General features: G+C 36.4%; 1 protein-coding gene across 3 annotated transcripts in view; it reads right to left on the bottom strand.

The window, feature by feature from the left end:
* dop (microtubule-associated serine/threonine (MAST) protein kinase dop) overlaps positions 1-14,099 on the bottom strand; it is a 1,172,801-nt gene extending 1,158,702 nt beyond the window's left edge. For 2 of the 3 annotated variants that reach the window (XM_081761420.1, XM_081761421.1), the window contains exon 1: positions 13,999-14,098. The gene's annotated coding sequence lies outside the window, so the exon portion shown is untranslated. Of the gene's footprint in view, positions 1-13,998 lie in introns of all 3 variants that reach the window. The other variant, XM_081761418.1, reaches the window with a different exon arrangement.
* Positions 14,100-16,126: the final 2,027 nt, after the last annotated feature.

The following is a 16,126-nucleotide window of genomic DNA, read 5'->3' on the forward strand; positions in this document are numbered from 1 at the left end:
ATGGCGCCAGATGCAGCAGTGCTTGATCTGTCTTCTCTGGTTTCAAACTATTGCCTGGAAACGTAGTTTTCATTTGCAGAAGGCTCCGTTGGAGAACTACGAGCCTGATCTTGTCCCACTGCTCTTTGACAGCTTTCAAGGTCCACTCAAAGTTTGTCACATGCTTCTTACCCAAAGCTATTTAAGCAGTTCAAATACACAAAAGACCATTGGACTTACTTGTAGAATCTTCATAGATATCTCGTTTGGAGATATAACTTGCACTCCTTTAGCCTACTTCATGTCCTGGCGGTATGCGAGGGACGATCTTGAGTTGTATAATGAAGCTTCGTCATGATAGATGCAGACCATGTTGATCTCATTCCCGTACATTTTTGCTAATTTTTACTCCTAGATCGGCCTGGTTGATTTTGCAGTTCTTCTTTACTATGTGAGTCTTCAGTTTCTCAAGGTACCAGTAACCAACAACCGCCATGAACTGGATTACATAATGTCTTTAGTTCCTAACTAATAACTGATGTTAGATGTAGTTAAGATAGTGTTTCATAACACGAAGAATAACTAACACATGATTTGCTATTGTAGACATTATGGGCCTTATGCAGAGTCGTTCTGACGCGTGATTAGTGCCATACTAAAGAGTTCGACTAACGTATGTTTTCTGCAGTAGTCAGGCTTTTAGTATGACGCTAATTATACATCAAAACGACTCTGCATAAGGCGGTATGTTTTTAAAGCTTTATTATCAGAAACTTAATTCATGGTAAGGAAATATAATGCAGCGGAGGCTCTTCTTTATATAGACCACGTGCAGAATATACAATTTAACCTACAACTGGTAAATTTAATTGGACATCACTAATGAACTGAAATCAATAACAACCGAATTAAAAAAAAAAAAAAGCTCGTCTCTTATACTTTCCGTGTACTTATTCCTACCATGCACGTATAATAATCTCCAGCAAGTAACGCAAATAAAAACAGCAGACTAGAGATGAATTTTACAGTGTTTTAAGTACTTTCTGTTTGTGCTACCAAGTGATCCAGTCAAAAGGAAAATGATAATAACAGAAGTGTTTGTAATTTTTCTCTTAAATACAATATATAATTGTAGACACTTTCCTCCAAAATGAATGAAAACATGGTGAAATTAAACCTTTAATCAACAACTGAAGTTCGGATTTCTAGCCCATTCAAGAGACAAATTTTATTTTAATCCTTTCAATTAACATTTTGTCACAATCTAATTAGTTGCGGATCAGTTTCTCAAATTAGTAAAACGTTTGAACGTCCACCGGTAAACAAGTTAAATTTCATAATCCAGCTACCATTGCCGTTTTATATGTAGAATCTTTATTTTCACTGTGCACTACTACCTATGACGAAAATACACTCTCTTTTTTTTAAAAAAAAATAACGGAAATATCTAGCAATCGGAGACGTCACATTTTCACCGAAAAATTTATAGTAGTTTCTTTGTATAAAAGTGAGCACACTCCAATTGCATAAAAAGCGCGAAAAAAAAAGAAAAGAAAACTCAATTTAGGATCCGTTCAAAAATTTGGTGGGCTCTGATCCAAAAACTAATTATTGTCCAAGATCAAAATCTTTTGATCCATTGTTTTTGGATCATCCCTAAAATTCTTGTACGATTAATCCAGAGAAAATAAACAAAATTTTGAAAGTTATTTTCTTTATTATAAGTTAATACGGATTCGGTTACTAGAAATATATTAACCATTTCAAACATCTCAAAATAGCATTTATCAAATGCTGGATAATTGTTCCAAAGTACTGAAAACTCACCTGAAATATCTGTTCTCGTAAAAAGATTCATAAAATTTACGACCATTTGTATACGAAATCACGTGAATTTTTAAGCGTGCCGAGAAAACGGAGAATAGGAGAGCCTAAGGATTAGTGAATGTAAGTGTCGGCGGTGAATTCAGAGCAAATAATCTGGATATTGAATGGGAGGACAGACATACTTTAGATAGATCTCAATTAGGGCAGTCGCTTTGTATATGTCTTTTCTTCAATTGAAGATATATATACAGGGTGGCCCAAAAGTAGATGTACAGACCAGCATCGATCAAGTATGGCATTTTAATTTAAGATAGTGCATTTATTTGCTTCGCTCTTTTGCCAGCTGCAGGTATAAGTGAAAAGAAATTAAGGACAAATAATGAAGAAACCAAGTCAATACTTGTATGGAGAACAATAAGTAAATGATATAAAATGCCATGAGCTGATCAGGACGGGACTGTATACCTACTTTTGGGTCACCATTTATAAACTTAAACTGACTGATAGAAACGGAAAAGCAGTGGTGTATCTTGAGAGCACTCACGTAGGTAACAAGTAGTAGTGCCATACACCGTGTACGTGAATTTTCTCGGGGTTCTCCGGTTTCCTCTCACTTTCTTCATTCCAAAAATTTCATTTCATTCATTTCTCATCATCACTGTCTTCTTTACCCCAACTGGCATAACAGTGGGACGTAAAACTTAAAGATTTCAAGTAGTAGTGCCACAGTATACGACGTGAAGGCGTATGGGTTTGCATAAGAGTACATAACGAGGAAATTCAAGTTTGAATGCTTTTGTAATCGTTCAACACTGTGAGTTTGCCTGCCGAGGTTTGCCCGTCAATAATTCTCCGCGCGTCTCCTGTCCGTCACTCTCCATGAATGTAATTGAATGGATGCTGGAGGCGTCAATACAAATTTAAATTTCGCACTGCTTCAAGTCTCCTTTCAACAATGCATTTTCAATCACCTTTCATTCTCTACTCAAAAGTTTCAGTGTTGCCATGGCAACCAATTACTATTACATTTAAGAGGCCTAATAACTGTAAAATTAAAATACCTCTAATTTTACAGTAATTATGTTATATCTTCAAATAGATAAAAGATAACTGAGATGTGGAACAAGAGCGCACTAGACAATATTATTTTGCATGAGGTACCGTTATCACCAGTCACCTAGTAGCTTTCCGTTTGCACCCTTTTAGAAACGCGAAAATAAATGCCGATTTTCTAACTGGCTGGAAATTGAAAGCAGATAAGTGAGTCATGATAACGGTATCTCACGTAAAATAATATTGTCTAGGGAGGTCTTGTTCCACTTTTCGGTTATCGTTTATTTATTTGAAGATATCGCATAATTACTGTAAAATTAGCGGTATTTTAATTTCGCCATGATGGGGCCTCTTAAGATTCACTAATGGATAGGGAAGCACGATGGCTCACTCGTAGAGTGCTTACCTCTGGTGCGTGCGTTCCCTGGGCAAGTAAGTTTTTGTGGTGTTTTTTTTTTTTTAGTTTTCTCGGGTTGCTCCCGTTTCCACCCAATTTCTCATTCCACCAATTCCTCTATCACTATTCACTTACTTTAATCATTGTCTCTCTCAGACTAAAAAGCATAATCTTGGGATACTAAATTGAAACAAAGATCGAAAAAGAACAAAAAATACATATATACGTACATATTATTATTATTATTATTATTATTATTATTATTATTATTATTATTATTATTATTATTATTATTATTATTATTATTATTATTATTATATCCCCAGTGTCTTACTATTTTAACACAGGGTCTTGACAGTGCGTGAGGTTAGAATAACATTGTAGAAAATGTACGAATAAACAATTCGTAAGGAGACGAACACTGTTTACGAAAGCCCATTTATTTCATTGTGTTTATATTAGTACCAATGTCTTTAGAAAGAAAACTTTTTTTTTAATACAAGTTCAAGATCCGAGCTTTGATTAGGCAAATGAGAGTACAAAGTGGATGATTAATTTCAGTGTTTCAATTGTTTTAATGTGCTCACACGGTTTATTTAGTTTTAAATGTATTTTTCTTTCACAATCTATTATAATTATTCTTCAATTGCTGTAGCCATTAAAAAGTGATAAACATATAACACATGCAGGGCCGGCTCTACCATAGGTGCAACACGCGCATTTGCACGGGGCGGTAAGTTGTGAGGGACCGCAAAATCTGTCATAACTATATTATATAAAATAAATATTTCTTGTTGGAAACAAATTTCATGATTATGGTAGTTAAATTTACTAAGCTGACCTATTTGAAAACTACATTTATAAATCATGTTTATGGTTGCATTAGTTTAAGGTCACAATGATAGTGCTAAAGCAAATGGTCAAACAAATCCCAGCATGAATTGCTTGATTGTTTTCAAATACAAGAACTCAATTCTCGAACAGTTGCGAACACCTGTTCCATTTAGTTAGTTATCACAGTTTTGATATAAAAACTAATCTTATCTTTGTCACAAACAAGTTACTTATCATTGAAGATGGAAACAAGTTTTCTTTAAATTTTCTAACAGGCGTAGAAGGAAAATCATGAAATAAAAATAAATAGCTAGTTGCACTGGAATTGCAAACTGATATATTGAGATTGAAACTCGATATTGAATTCCATAAAGGATTACCATCTTTCCTCTGCAGGTGTGTTTGCTTTATCTTTCGCTAATATAATAGATTATTATTTAAAAAAAACAGACAAAATGAGATTATATTGGTAGTGTGTAGACCTTTCTGAGTGCGGGTGCCTTTTCCTTCCCCTTCGTTGCTCATGATGAGGTAGGATACTTCAATTCGTGACTTTTAAGATTTCTTCTTTTTGGAGAAGGGGAGCGTCAGTTGATGTCATTGCACGTGATGGTGAATTGTTTAGGGCCAGCCCTGAACACATGAACCTCATCTGAGGGAACCAAGAGGTCATTCTGGGAACAGAGACTACATTTTTCCCTCCCCCATGTCTATTACATGTCATTGTTTTGAAAAAAATAGCATCTTTACAATCTTACTAAAATTAGAAAATATAGCTGAAATGCACAAATCCATGTATCCCTTTATTCTGCGCCACTCTGTACAATACTTTAAAATAAATACCATAGGCTTTAATAAATATATTAGTCCTTGAAGTTTCCTTCCAGTATTCTAGGTAGTGGTGGTTTCTATTGGAGATCCAATTTCCTTTTAAGCGATTTCATGTTCATATATCCTCCCATCTCTCAAACATCTGTTGTTCTATTTTTCAGATCCTTCAATTATGTCATTGCTGACAAAGGAGCGGCCATCAAATCAAGCCGTGTATCCAACCAACTTGTTATTGCTCAAAGAAGAGTAGAGGAAACCCACGTAACCAAGGCTTGTTTAGTTACAAGATCATCTATAGAGAGCAAAGCTTCTAAATGAATGTTGATTCTATACTTTTTGCTTTCTTTCTTTCTTGCCCATGTTTGTTCTTTGATGTCGATGTTGAAAAAAAGGGAAAAAAAACAGGCCAATCTTTGAGCGACCCAGCGAAATCAACAGATATGCCCCGCCACAGGTGCTTTTTAGATTTCCTGTCGCTGAACGCCTGGACTTCAGGCAACCTGTCTAACGAAGGTCATAAAAGGGAAAATAATGGTCGAACCATTTGCTGCCACAACTGCTTGTTGCTTTCACTAGAACTTAGTAAGCGACCCACCGTGTTTTGTAGCTGGGCGGTTACTCATAATCTAGTTTTATCTGGAAATAGTTACTGGGTTCGTTTCCCGTTGCGGTTGTTTCAGTGGCCCCCGCGTAGCGTAGGCGCTAATGCTCTCACCTTTGATGCGAGCGGTCTCGGGTTCGATTCCAAGCAAGAACACACGATCGAAAAGATTTAATATCTTTTCAGGGCAGCCATCCTGAGCGCGGTATTTCCTGGGTTTCCTCATTCGCACCGGGCAAATGCCGGGACGGTAACTAACAAAATGGTCTCTGGCTGCTTCCTCCCTTCCCAATTTCTTTCTTCTTCTCCAATTCCTCGGGTAGTGTGATCGCCAAAGGACGGCCACATGACCATAGATGCCGAAAGTCCAAAAATCTAATCAATCAGTAATCCTAATCCTGGTTGTTTTATATTCACAGATATTGGTTTAGATCAGCCTTTCCCAACCTGGAGTCCGCAGGACGATCTCAGGGGGTGCGTAAGCCAATCTGAGAAGGCATACACAATGGTGAAAAATACATCATTTTAAATTAAATGATCTAATTAATAATGAGAAGTCAATTTGCGTGAGAAGTGATATTCCACCTACAAGAAGTTGCCTATATTATAGACCTACGTACTGGATTTTTATATATATATATATATATTTGTAACATCTTAGTCAAGGTGTCAGGTCCCAGATTTCAAACCCAGGACCATCCGATTATGGGGCACGCATCGTAACACTAACATGATTATGCCACTGTAAAGAAAAACAAAAACATTCACACCGACACTACACCCATACACAGTATATATTCCAAGAGGTCCTTCACATGTATGGTAGACTCAAAAGGGGGCTGCAGTGTGGAAAAGCTTGGGAAAGGCTAGTCTAGATTTAAATATTAAATATTGTTCTTGCATGTGGGGGGTTCACGATAACTCAAATATAATCTGTCATCTTCAAGGCTCTATCCCACGCATTCTAAATTTTTCATGCACAATATTCTGTTTGTGGACTTTTTTTTAGTTATCCCTCTTCCCTATTTCTAATTTCATCAAATTATTCTTAATTATTCACTTCTGTTAATAATTTATTTCTTTAAAGCATAACCAACGATATATATATATATTAGAAATTTTGTTTCATTTTGGGCTTGCAAACTATGCTCTTCATAAGTAACGGAAGTCTTGTTATGAAATACTATATCCGTCCATCCGCCAGTCTGACAAGGGCTAACAGAGCAAAAGTGGTTAAGATATAACGAAGACTCTTTCCTAGTATCAACTCAGTGTCCCAAAAATAAATTTCATGTCCGATGTGGCACAAATCTGCCATCTTTTGGTTTCAACGTTAGTCACAACAGAGGAAAAAGAGTAAAAAATAGCGATAAAAATTTCTCTTCATTTGGATTTAGCATCTCAAGAATAGAGCAAATTGACTCCTCTCTCCTTATCAGTATACTAAGACCAGATTTGTTGAAATCCACAGCAACTTTCTGTTTAAATCTTGGTCCTCGTACAGCAGAAGTGGTAGTTAAGAGTGAGAAACTTTTTAAATATATATATATATATATATATATATATATATATATATATATATATATATATATATATATATATATATATATATATATATATGAATTAAGTGTCTCAAAATAAATTCCAATTCGACTCTAATCCTTCTATTATATCCAAAACTGGTTTAAATCTATCATTTCCGGTTTGAATATTTATAAAAGCTGATTCACACAATGTGTCCCTTTCGTGCCATGCCCGTCTGTGTCGTGGTCCACGAAGTTTCTTTTCAAACTTCGACATTGAAAATTCATTGGGTTGTCTTTTTCAATTAACACATGACGTACTATGGCCGTGCCGTTTCTCAGCCACGCCCCGACAACACCGCCTTGACGAGAAACCAACGCGATCGTGCTTCGGCTTCCCTCGGAGTACTCGAAGCGACACGAAGTTGTCCAGAGTTAATAACAACGTCTTTCTCCATGTTTGGAAACGGTTTAAAAAGCAGTAGTGTCACGGCATGGGAACGGTAGTTAATGTGTGAATTACCCTTAAAGGACGAACAGCGAGACAGGGCATGGCAAGAAACTTTTTAAATGTATTCAGCATTCTAAGGATAAACACCACATCCACCATTAACCTACACTAAAACCGGAAGTTGTACAAATTTACAACTTCCGCTTGGAACACTGATCTTCGTAGAGCGAAAACATCGATAGCATACAGTGCTTTCTTGACATAAAATGTACCGTCTCAAGAATAAGTTTAATCTGTTCAGATGCCTCTATTGAAACTGGAAACATTTTTCTACGGCTACTTCAGGTTTTAACTGATCCTCATAGATTAGAACGGCGTCTGAGTGGTAGAGCGCTTACTTCTGGTACGTGGGGTTCCTGCTTCGATTCCCGGTTCTGTAAGTTTGTGGTGGACAACATCGTGTCCGTGGGTTTTCTCAGGTACTGCGTTTCCGTCCATATTTTCATTCCACCAGTTATTCCATCATTATTCACTTATTTTGATCATCCGCCTCTCTCGTATGTTAAACTTCAATATTCGTGAGATGTTACACTTAAAAATTTCTTCTTGTTCGCTAGTTCTGATTATATTTTTACGTTTTCTTTAAATCCAAATGAACAAAATCAAGATGCATGTAGATTATAAGAATAAAATCGGTAAATTTGAGCGGAGCTAGCTTGTTGAAGCCATTTTTTAAAAATATCGAACAAATTCCTGAGAATTGGCTAGACTATTACAATTCTTAAATGAAATGTTATTCTATTTGTTCCGTAGTTTTACAAACGTCAAATTTCTTGTAAATATTTAAAGAATTTAATTAAATTTCTAATAACCAATAAATAAGTAATGTAATTTCATTCATATTAGGAACACTCTAGTGAGCCTTAGAAGATTGCAATGTTAGTATATCCGTCCGTTACTCCACACAATAATCCCATTACGGAGCATTTTTTTGAATTAGTATTACTATTATTTGCAATATACAATTAGAGCGATTACCTCGGTCATGTTCATTAATGGAGCCAATCCGTTAACATGTTAACGGATAACGGGGACAGCCACATCTCAGACCCGATACATGGAATCGCGGCATCTACTTTATTGTCCTTAGCACAGTTTATTATCTACTTACAGAGCTGTAATTTAATTACAATTAATCTTTATTGAACTAACCGTATAATGTTATAATGCCAGCTAAACCTAAACTAAACTCCTGCCGCAACATCTTCGATGGGCCAGAGGCTACCAGCCCAAATTATGGCACTCATGCCGTTGTAGTGATGTGTGGTCAGCATATTGGTTACCCTTGCCTTTAATGCTGGATTTCTAGACCAGAGTTTCTTACTTCTTTCTTTCAGATAGCTCCCCAATTGTCCTCACAACGCTGGGTGGACGCCGTAATGTCAACACCATCTGGCAAGTACAAACGGTCACCTATCTTTCCTCTGACCCAGACCCGGAACTGCCCGACTTCGCTGATATCTCACTGTAAGCGGTATAGTAGTGCGGCAAGGATGTTGATATTATATTGTTACCACATTACTCAAAGAGCGGAGACGTCCCATACCGACACTTTCGAAAAAAATTCAATGACATCTTTCAGTTTTACTTTCCACGTTTATGCCGGCTAGGCTAAAGAACACGGTGATGATGAGAAATCAATGCAATGGTGGAATGAATAAACTGGGAGCAAATGGGAGGATTCCGAGAAAACCCGCGGACACGGTGTTTGTCCACCACAAAGCCCATTTGGCGCGAGCTGGGATCGAACCAGAGACCCCACAGACTAGAGATGAACGTTCTATTATTGAGCCACCGTGCACTCATACCAACACTTTTGTGTTGCTATCTGGTATGATAATTCCTTCCCACTGTCCGTTCTTCATTGTAAGATGGACTAACTTATCACGTGAAGGAGACGTGCTTTAATACACGTAATTTTATTCTTTTTTGAAAATGAAATGAAATCTTTGAGTTTTACGTCCCACGGTTATGCCTGTTAGGCTAAAGGAGACGGTGATGATGAGTAATTAATGAAATGGTGGAATGAAGAAGGGAGGAAACGGGGGAACGCACGCACACGGTGTTTGTCCACCACAAAGTTCACTTGGCGGGGGCGGGGATCGAACCCGGGACCTCAAGCACCAGAGGTGAACGCTCTACCACTGAGCCACCGCGGTCCTTTATTGTTTTTAATAATTTTAGTTTAACTATACATCTTTCAAAATTACTGTAAAATATTTCATGTATTTAACGAGTTAGACTATTACTAAGTAGCGGAAGTTAAGTCAGTTAGTGTCGGGGCACGGTCAGAGGCGGACCCTGAGGCTTTTGGGGCCCTGGAGCCGACTATTTCAAGGAGGCCCTATGTTACGAATAATTCCAGAGCATAAATTTGCTGCCTTCTACAGCCTCATAGGCTTATCGAAACACCGAGAACTACACTGTAATATTTTAATGTGCTCCAAGTTTACAATAATTAGTTTAATTACGTTCATTATTAACAGTTAAATGCTCACATACTGCAATGTAACAAACAAATGCCAAATACAAGCCAAATGGTCAACAGTCAATCTGAAAACACTAATAGAGTAAAAGGAGAAAAATCATATACAAAAAGGTAAAGCTGTACAAGGCTCCGTTGTCAGAAAAGTCTTCTTCCTACATTTTTGCACTGCAAAGGATTCTATTATGTCATTAAACGACATTGAAATGACAGATATATTTCAAAGGAATTGTCACTAGAAGCTAATCATTTGGTTTGTAATGAAGACCCAAAATAGCTCACTCCCTCACAAAATAAGTATCGTGAAGACACTGGTGGACAAAAAGTTAACTGTAGCGATATCGCGAGCGTAGCGAGCGGGAAAAAATTTAGCATGGGTCTGAAGCCTATAATATAATAAGTTGATTGCTATATTTGGGGCCCCTTAGCCTTGGGGCCCTCGAGCCTGGGCTGTATTGGCTCCGCCCTTAATCCGCTTCTGGGCACGGTGACTCAGTGATAGAGTTCCTACCTCTGGTGCGTAGGGTCCTGGTTCGGTCTCTGGTTGAAGTAGGCAAAGTCCTGTCGGCGGATTTTCTTCCGCTTCCTACCACTTGTTCATTCCATCAATTGTTACTTCATTACTCACTTGCTTTAATTATCGACTCCCTTAGCCTAAAGGGCATAATTGTGGGACATTACACTGAAACATTTCATTCCATTTCAATTTATAGTGAAAACACTTCGTATTTAGTATAATGGAATTCAAATAAAACAGATGACAAGAAAATAATGACATTTAAAAAAAAATACTACAAATATAAACCACTTTAGCTGTTTAACTCTTTATCTCATATCATTATGAAAAGTATTGGGCACTGATTTTCGGTTTATTTGGTCCAGAACCGGTTTTCTATCGAAATCGCTTTTTGTTTTAAAATCGCTTCGGATTTTTAATATATATTTTTAATCAAAACTAGTTTTTTTTTTTAAATAAATAACCAGTTTCGGGGAGAAACTGAACCGGTTTTCGAGAAAAACGAAATGTCGGTTTTCCCACAAACCAGTTTTGTCCATCTCTAGTTGTGATCGACAGAAGGAACCATACGGAAAAGCTTGTTAATACAAATTTAAGTATTCAAAAAGAAAAAAACTTTTGAGATTTACGAGCAGTCAGAAATGCCCGTATTTCTTTAATTTAACTTTCTATAGATATTCACAATCACTGTAGAAGATTTGAGCTATACTAAAGAGACAATTTTCAAGTGAGAAACAACAGACAAAACGTAAAATCAGCGCATAGTAGCTTAACACGTTCAGCTAAAAAAAAAAAAAAAAAAAAAAAAAAAAACCATCGAATCCAAATATTAATGTCGCATATTTATGATCTGCAAACTAAAGGAAATAATAAAATTCAATAGGATTAGGTAGTCAGTGGTAGAGCGCTGATCTCTGGCGTGTGGGGTCTCTAAGTCCGACCCCAGCTGATGTCAAATGGCCTTTATGGTCGACAAAACACAAAACACCGTGTACGTGGGATTTTTCGGGATTCTTCCATTGTCTTTATTCCACGATTTCACTCATTACCATTATCTGCGCCTCCTTTAGCTTCGATGCATGATAATGGGGAGTTAAACATAAAAAAAAAAAAACGATGAAGATAGTGGAAGGAAACAAGTACATCGGTAAAGTCCAAGAACATAGCGTAAATATAACACAACTTTTTTATCAGATCTACAATCCTTCAAGGCATAGGTAACAACAACTCTGTTAATTGTAATTTCAGTAACCTTCCATAAAAAAAATAAAAGAACAGTAGTGTCCATTTGTAGGAGACCCATTGAGTAGCCGATATAATTGGATTCGGTAATAGCAATTTATTGTACGTGGTTCCGAAAATATGTATATAATAATAATAATAATAATAATAATAATAATAATAATAATAATAATAATAATAATAATAATAATAATAATAATAATAATAATAATAATAATAATAATAAACATATCTAGCCAAACAATCTTCGGAAACATTACGTAGCAACAACTTTAAAAATGTATTTCAAATAATATATTAATCTAAAAAATAGAAAATGGAGCTCAAATATTTGTTAGAATCTCAACCGCGGTCTACTTGTTTGGATCTAAAAATATTTTATGTAGTTTGTAATTTCAGTAACTGACTGTAAATTTGTGATACATCAACATGATGTTGGATTTGTCACGGAGAAGATGAGAACTTTAGTCTAGTGTCTAACACGTGTGTCTTTAATGCCCACGGTTTTCGGTTCGATTCCCGGTGGGAGAGCATTAAAAGTTTGAACAAAATACGATGGTTCGAATTCCTCCTTAAAATTGAAGGACCACTTCTCATATAGCTTTGATGTTGCAAAAGTAATCTAGACTTCATGAAATAAACAAACAAAAAGTAAACAAATTGGAAGAGGTTGTTATTGTTAAGTTGATTTCTACTTGTATTTGATGTACGTGGTAGCAAGTACAATTCGGATGAAAGTCTTCATTAGTTTTGTGGCGTAATCTTGGAACGTACAACTAAATAAATAAGTAAACCATTAGACTATTGTTTCTCAATCTTTTTTGAATGACGATACACTTTAATGAACATCCGGACATCGCCACTCGTTTGATATTTTTGTTATAAATAATAATAATAATAATAATAATAATAATAATAATAATAATAATAATAATAATAATAATAATAATAATAGCGAAACCAATTTTATAATGACTGTATATAGCACTGAGTATTATTGTTACAGCTGGAGGTGTTGACTGGTAAAATCTGTCTCGATTTTAACTAATTATTATTAAATTCATCATGATTTTTAAATTTTAAAATTTCGCGACACACCTTAGGGAACTGCGTCACACACCAGTGTGCCGTGACACATCGGTTGAGAACTACTGTCACCACTCTTGAAATTACTGCATCTCTGCTTCACTATTCGAATGCTTGGCTCTGAAACTTGGGGTCGCCGCTTCGATTCCAAGTCACAGAATATAGACACAGCATTATTATGTTTATGAGGGTTAAGGTACTCTATTTTCTTCCCAAATTATTATCACAGAAATTATTTTATAATGCTAGGTTTTCATATTCATTGCAACGGAGATAAAGCATAATACAACCTATTTTCAATTAGTTACCCATGGTCCCATATAAATTGCCTATCGTACATAAGTGGATTAATTATGAGATAATCATAGTATATACGACTTTTTCTACATGGTTTAGATGTTCGGCCAAGTTAACATGTTCCACTGCAATTAAATATTGACTAAAACATGCTGTAGTACAATTAAATATTAAAATAGGGTTTACTTCAATTAAATATTGATTAAATACGCTTTCATGGAGAATCGTTTAACAATTGTATTTCAGCTAACCGCCCTGACTTAACTTTTTTTTTACTGATTTTTCCTCAGTTCCACAAGACGAATACTGGAATGGTACCTTTAAATACACGCTTTTGAGAATTTCCTTTAAAGTTTGTTTCATATTTCAACATTTCTGTTCCCAGTGTATGGGATTAATAGTTATATCTCGTATATTATTAATAAATAAATTTACTATGGTGTGTTGTAAGTACTTGCATTTATACTATAAGACTTTCTGAGAGTACTGTTGTTTTCTACCACGTATATCTCCTTTTTATCTATTTTTCAAAATTATGACAGTCGTGTAGAAATGAAACACAGTAGACCTACGTCCATATATAAAGCACGTTCATTACTAAATGATGTCGTACAAGCATAAATTTAGCAATAAATGCGCACTATAATTATCCTTGCACTTAAAATACTTTGAATACACTTAGAAATGAAATTATGAAAGCATAAGAATATTAAGTGTGAAAGTAGTTTGAAGCATGTGTGAGAAGCAGGAATATATATGTGTTATAAGAAGGTAAATAATTGGATCTAGAAACTACATGTGTATCGAGTACTTACTCGGCGAAGGATTCAGAGCGGAGCACACCAAACCGACTCGCAACAAGTCCAGCACGGCACTGCGAGTGGGCCAATCCGCCACACAGTCTGGATCTAGCATCGATCAGTGAGGTGCAGGGACCGGAGAGCATCAGGAGGCAACTTCCGACACCGAATCGATATTCCACTCTGTATCTCGATAATACAACAGCTGTATCATTATCGTCCTCAGTGGAAATCAGTGAATCATTTCCCACCCCATCCCCCTAAACCCTGAGTTTGGAGACAACCCTTTGTTACCAAGAGGGGTTGTGGTTACAGAACAAACACGCACGTACGCACACACACACACTCACACACGCAAGCATACAGACATATATTCGACTGTTGGGGAACTTCGCTTACGGTTCATTTCACTGGTGATATCAACAGCATTTTGTCACATGTGATAGAGGACAAAAATTGGTTGAACTGAATAAAGCTTTTAACACGTGTTGTCTGACTTTTGTTTCACTTTTTTCAAACTGTAGAACTAGTTCACATCTTTTCTTTATAAATAATAAATCCGCGACGTGCTCAAAACAGAAGACAGAGATTTCACACAATTTTATAAAAACGTATTTTCCGATACCTGGATAGTGTTATTAGTGAGGACGTGAAATACGAACGTGAAATAAAAACAAAAATAGAAATAGCAAAATAAACATTCAGGAACAAGTCTATTTTGTAGATCTTCGAATAAAAAGTTGAGAAAAGTACTTATAAAATGGTTCGTATGGAGCATTGTACTCTACAGGGTAGACAGATAGACATTACCCAAAGCGATGAGGAGGTTTTCGTAATGTGGGTCTGGAAAAGAATGGATGGTTGGTCGAGTTCTCGTCCAACACCCAGGCTATATGACGCGTGCATCTACAGCTTAACATGAGATTCTAACCATATCAGTTCCCATCGGGAATCGAACCCTGTTCTCTCACGCTAGAGACGCGTACGCTAACCCGAGGAGTCCTTGAAGAAGAATGAAGAGAATTAAAGTGATCGCGAGGAGTCATGAAGCTTGACGTAGATTTACTGATTTCACCACCCAATAGAACGCGAGAGCGTGTCACGGTCGTCAACGCCCACCCATGAAATTTTTACCAGTGTCGCCTCTTGTGCTATGCGGAAAACATCTGAGGGTGTAGTGTTATCGGATTGCCGCTAAGGTACATTTTTTGTTATTGTTGTTATTATTATTTTCTATTGTTGCTATTATTATTGTTACCATTTAACTCGAATAATTGTTAGTGTTCGTGTTATAGTTCTTTAAGTGCTGTTTTTTTTTATCGCTCGTTCGCCATGTCTTCTAAATTTGGCAACATTGTTTGTGAACTTCTGCTGTTTCACGTTTTCTAAAGTATGTGTTCGGAAGGCAGCTCAACGAATACTACCGAATTCTTCCGATGCATCACGTAAAGGAAGGCAGATCTACGATTGGTGTACAGCCCGGGCTTCACGAGTCCTCGCGTTCACTATAGCTCGGTCGAACACAAAACGTATGAAAAAATGTTAGAAATAGTAAAGGGGATATGAAAACTTCTCTATGTAGCTAGCTGAAATGTCCGTTCTTTGCACGGAGAGAATAGGTTCATGGGGGAAATTATTTAAACCTCTTTCTCCCCTTAGAATACGCATTTCAATGAAATTTAATTGTAGAAACCAATAAGACACGGTATTTTTGACATACATGTTGAACTTCTCTATCCTCTCAGCGTACTCCCGTTAATCAATATATCATAAAAACTTTTGCAGTAAGGTGCTATGTTCCAAAATTATTTTAAATCGTGTAATCAGGTTTTGCGTGATGCAATCAACAGACAACGTTGATTGAAGTGTGACGACAAAAAGACAGAAATTGATCCTCCCTTTCTAAAACTGGAATTTTGGAAAATTTTGAATCACAAATCCGTTTGTTTGTAATGAAGAGTGTAATCTTATATACAGTGTTTCATCTTCCCAACTTCAGGGACTCTGGGATACTCTAGTTTTTATAATTCTGAACCCTATACCCCCCTTAAGATATGCCCGTTATTCAAAGTAATGATTGAAACCTAGCTCGCGATAAGTAATATGATCGAAGATCCATTTCAATGTTTTCAGCCATCTCCCT

The sequence above is a fragment of the Thermobia domestica genome, chromosome 6 (assembly GCF_964235325.1).
Source record: "Thermobia domestica chromosome 6, izTheDome1.hap1.1, whole genome shotgun sequence".
NCBI classification, from domain to species: Eukaryota; Metazoa; Arthropoda; class Insecta; order Zygentoma; family Lepismatidae; genus Thermobia; species Thermobia domestica.